Source organism: Schistocerca gregaria, chromosome 4, assembly GCF_023897955.1.
Source record: "Schistocerca gregaria isolate iqSchGreg1 chromosome 4, iqSchGreg1.2, whole genome shotgun sequence".
NCBI lineage: Eukaryota > Metazoa > Arthropoda > Insecta > Orthoptera > Acrididae > Schistocerca > Schistocerca gregaria.
The window spans coordinates 511,596,563-511,602,145 of NC_064923.1; positions in this window are offsets into that span (position 1 = coordinate 511,596,563).

Below are 5,583 nucleotides of genomic sequence, written 5' to 3' on the forward strand. Positions count from 1 at the left end.
CACTACTCCAAGGATATTTACTTCTGCATTATTCATGTTGGCAGCTGTTCTTGATTTGAATGTTGGAATATTTACTTCGTCTTCTTTTGTGAAGGCATTTTGGAAGGCTATGTTCAGTAACTCTGCTTTGGCACCACTGTCTTCGATAGTATCTCCATTGTTATCACGCAGAGAAGGCATTGATTGTTTCTTGCTGCTAACATACTTCACATACTACCAGAATCTCTTTGGATTTACTGCCAGGTTTCGAGACAAAGTTTCATTGTGGAAACTGTTATAAGCATCTCACATTGAAGTCCGCACTAAATTTTGAGCTTCTGTAAAAGATTGCCAATCTTGGAGATTTTGTGTCTGTTTAAATTTGGCAAGTTTGTTTTGTTATTTCTGCAATAGTGTTATGACCTGTTTTGTGTATCAAGGAGGATCACCTCCATCATTTGTTAATTTACTTGGTATAAATCTCTCAATTGCTGCCAATATTGCTTCTCTGAATTCAAGCCACATCTGGTCTACACTTGTTACCATTGTGATCTCTATCATTTCGATTATGATGGTACATATTTCTTTCTATTGCCCTATCCAGCCTGTCTACATGTTGTAAAAATTGTTCTAGACAATCTTCAGGTCTGTCTTAAATCCCACTGCAACCTTTCTGGTAATCTCCTTTTTAGTGCATCAGTTCATGTCATTTCATTAACTGTCAACGTGTGCTAACTTCTTAACTTGATTCTTACAAAATTCTTTCAGTGTACCATCTCTATTCCTAGAATTTGGACCATTCAGAAATTCACTTTTAATTCTCTCTTGTTCAGCTTCTGACCAAAATTCATTAAAAAAACCTTTTTCAACACGTTCATATGTCTCCCACTGACCTAAATTTAGATTTACTCATGGCAGAGCTTCACATTCAAGACATCTTTTAAAAAATTTAATCTTTTGGTTATCATTCATGCCTAACACAAAACTATCTCTACAGTGGTGTAGAAAGTCCACTGGATGTAACATGTCTGATGGAAAACTTTTGATTGGAATGTTGGACCATGCAATACCATTGTTTGAATGCAAATTATTGTGGATGACATTTGCCTGAACTACTGAAATTTTTTGATCTAGAACTTTTGCATACTGTTTCCAACATTTAAATTTTTTTATCTAAACTACTGAAGTTCTGTTCCATTTTTTCCTTTACAACATTCTGTTGACTTCTTCTCCTGTTGTGAAGATTGTGTAACTAACTCATTTTCCAAAACAATAAATTTCTTTTCTAATATATTGACTTTTTCATTCACACTTTTTAATCCATCTGACAATCAGTTTTTTATCTCCGAAACTTGATTACTTAGTTGGTCTATTAGGTATTGTACCCTGTCCATTTTACTATTGTTTTCAGATTGTATTTCCATTAACTGATCATTAACTGCACTAAATTTGCTTTTCTTATCTGTTTTTATTTCTAATTTTGCCAAAATCAACTGCTTAATATTGGTTTTCACTGTTTCTTTGCTTTCTACACTTTCACTTCGTTCAAACATGTGTAGCCTATGTCCTACAGTTTTCACTTCATCACCACTACCCTCATCTCTATTCATTTTGCTAGCAATTACACAAGTCCACAAAGAAGAACTAATTTCACAAATGGTTTTCTCATGTCCTTCATTGTAGTTGTAAAGTCCTCTTTCAATTCATCTGGTCCATCATTGTTGATATATGAAATTCTCTGTTGATACAACTTTGTTGTTTTCTTTCTTAAAGTAATTGGAGTTTCTGTATGTGTATAAAAACTGTAAATGACACATAATTGTCCTTTCTTCTTTAGCAACAGACAAAACTTCATTATCAGTCAACAGATCATGGCTGATGCCCCCACTAGTAATCTTACCCTCCCACACATCACCATTAAAGTTCTCATTCTTTGCACAAATTTTGAAAACTTTGAGAGGAGTAAGATTACAAAAGAACGTTTTTACTTATCTTGAGTATCTTGTTGTTGTTGATGCTGGCTCAAAGTCTTGTTGTGTCTAACAGTACATTCTTGCTGCTGAAAATTTTGATTTAATGTTTTGAGTTCATATTGCACTAGATAACTGATGAAGATTTGCCTGTTGCTACAAATATCTTCTGATTTAATCCATTCTTCTATACCACACTGACTTCACAATTACCATTTTTGCCACTCACAAATTACGTTATTAGAGACAAGATTAGCAAAATACATGCATTTCCATCTGAGTCATGCCCACCTCTACTTACATTCTCTAGTACTCACATTATTCCAAAGAGTTTACAAAGCAAAAGAGTTTACGAACTTTCTCTGCAGGAGAAGTGTTTTTACCACATTATATCGTTATTTCATAAATAAATCCAGAAACATATTTAATAATTAACATTTGATTGTGCAACTGATAATATGAATTTTAAGTATGCCACAAATTTTGTAATTTCAATTATTCTTGAAAGAAGAGTAATTTTAACTGTTAGTATGTATCGATAGTAACACATTAATTTCTTTTAATACATTTTTGACTGAAATATAGTATACCATACACAAAATCATATGAATTATTTTTGGAAAACAGCTGAGATAATTTTAACCTCTGCAAAAATCAATAATATACATGTTATCAGTTATTTCTACATAAAAAAGGTAATGTTAGAGAAGGGTGATTCGTTATACCCCACATCATTATTCCTCAACACAAATAATACATCATTTGGCACCCTTTTCCCCCCATGTATATTAATTACCATTCTTCAGGCTCCTGATAAAACTTTTAAAATTAAATATAAATCTGATGAGTGTGGAACTGGTTTTTTTCACTACTGATTATGATACCTGCTGTGCACAAATTTTGCACTAAGGACACCTCTGGTGTCACTCTCACTTGGCAACCCAAGTGGTCACTTGTGCACTTGGGCCTAAACCAGTGTTGCACATTTATCAGCTACACCTATTATCATTAAACTTCCCCAAGTTTAGAACACAAGACATTTCAATTTGCAATCTTAATTTTTGTACTTTCACACCTCTTGACATTTGACGTATCTCACGTGCAAAATTTTTGTATTCATCAGGCGACTTGATTATTATTATTGTGATGAATGCCATTTCATGAATATTCTGCCTCAGACAGTTCGATGTGAAAGCTAGGGCTTGCACTTTCGCAACACTGGACACCATTTCTAGACTTTGTCATATCAAAGTTGTAGAACTCTTCAAGTAATTGAGTCTTGTTGGTCTGTATACTTCTGATATACATTCAGTTAGTGCCTCATAATTATCCTTAGATGTTTCACAGTTCTTTATTATGTTTTAATATTGAAATTACAGTTTTCAAAACATAGTATTTTGCAAGGGCATATTTTTGTTCCCATTTAGATTTTTTTTCATAGTGTTATATTAACAGACACATTTTGCTTCTGTTTACTACAATCTTTTTAAATCTCAACAGTGTCTGAGAATAACCTTTTAATAGCAGCTCATTTTGGCTGCCATAAAGGCTTCTCTACTGAGAATGTGAAATATGATTTCACAAACTCAATTCTAGTAAACTTAAACAATAAATATTATCATGTTTTTATTTTTTAATTTTCTGTGATCTTGCCAAGTAATTTCTGGAAGGTAAACTAAAGTGCTATGGCATTTCCCTCACATGGTTGCCGCCATATCTTAACAATAGAAAATAGATGGTCACATTAACAAATCATACAGTCAGTCTAACAGTTTTGGCAAAACTGGGTTGCGAACTTCACACTTCTCTTACTACATTGACTTACTTCAAACATTTAGCTGACCCTCTTCTCTGGATACATGGCTGCGTCGATCTCCACAACTTCTTCCCCAAAGAAATGATGCTGGTTAGAGGAACTAAAAAAGACTTTCTCTCTCTCTTGAAATATCTCGGTACCCTCATAATGCTGTCATTTCAGTTCAGGTATATTTTCATTTCACATAAGGACACAAACTCTTGCAAGTCAACTGCGTCATTAACCATTAGATACTTTTAAATATAATTACAATTAAATATAATTAATAACCATCAGTAATTCAAAGATAGGTCTTGCTTCTAGCAAGTCTGACACCAAGATTAAGTAAGAGTCTAGACAAATCATGTTTCAATTGTCTATAAAAATTATAATTATTCAACCATCAGGGAATAACAAGTAATTACTCTCTGTACTTTCCATATATGTTCTATGGCATGAGTGGCAAACACTTGTCAGCGTCGCTTGTCTGACGCAGCTCCTGTCCTTCCATGACTAATGTCCATCCTGCACACACAGACATGTGTTGCAACATAAATAGGATCTCTCTCACACTTACCTTTAAAACATTGCGTGTTTGAGGCGACGGACGCTCGAGTGGTTCCAGAATTTATGTGGAAATTCATGAATCAATACATACCCCCCACCTAGAAAGTCAAAATAAGTTGAGACAATGCGGGACAAGTCACGAAAATAGGCAGAGGCACCCTGGAATAAAAAATGTAGCCGCTTGGCCTCAAGCCCAAGCAGACAGTCGGCATGATGAAGAGGCAAAACTAAGTGATGAGGATGAATGAAAATGAAATAATTTTACCTACTGAAAGTTCACCATGTTTTGCACACTGCACTTGGATATCTTGTATACCTGCACTTTGACCCCTTGGCTTCTAAATGTAGGTCAATAATGAAATTATTTTGAAATTATTTTGTTTGTTGTGTGCTCATTTATTTCAGGAGGTTGAAGTTGAAGGTGTTATTGAACATAGATCTTTTGCATTTGCTAGCAGAGTATTGCAGAAGCATAAAAGGACATACACTGTAACTGACGAAGTAATTTTGGCTGTACATAGGGATTGAACAACTTTAAAAATTATTAGTTCAAAAGTCATCATCTATACTGATCACAAAGCATTATGTTGTCTCCAGGTGAGTAAGCTATATCTTAAAAATGAAATTTTGTTCCATCTTTTGGTTTGTGCGTTTGTTATTTATCTTTTATTTATAAAAAATAAAGAGAAGTACTTTTCTACTTTCAAAATAATTTCGTTATTGACCTACATTTAGAAGCCAAGGGGTCCAAGTGCAGGTATACAAGATATCCAAGTGCAGTGTGCAAAACATGGTGAACTTTCAGTATGTAAAATTATGTTTACATATAATTAAAATAATGTTGTAATATGCTTTTATGACGAACTATATCCTTGAGGTACATGGCAATGTAAACAAAACTACCTAACTCCAAACATGACCTACAGGAATTTTTTTGAACTTTAACTTCATTTATCTCGAAATAATGTTTTCTGTATTTGGACCCTTTGGCTTCTAGGCCCCACATATCTGAGAAAGAAACTGCACCTGATAAAAGGAAACTTGATGCTATTGCTAATTTTTCTACTCCTCGTAACAAAAACAGCTTAAATAATTTTTTGTGTTAACTGGATTCTATAGGAAATTTTGTGGCAGCCAAACATTGAATGCTTCATGCCAGTGTGAAGTTATGAAGAAGAATACTGTTTAGGATTGGAATAAGGAATGTCAGGATGCTTTTGATCAGGTCAAAGGACAGTATGTCAAAGTTAGATATTTTTCAGACTGGATTTG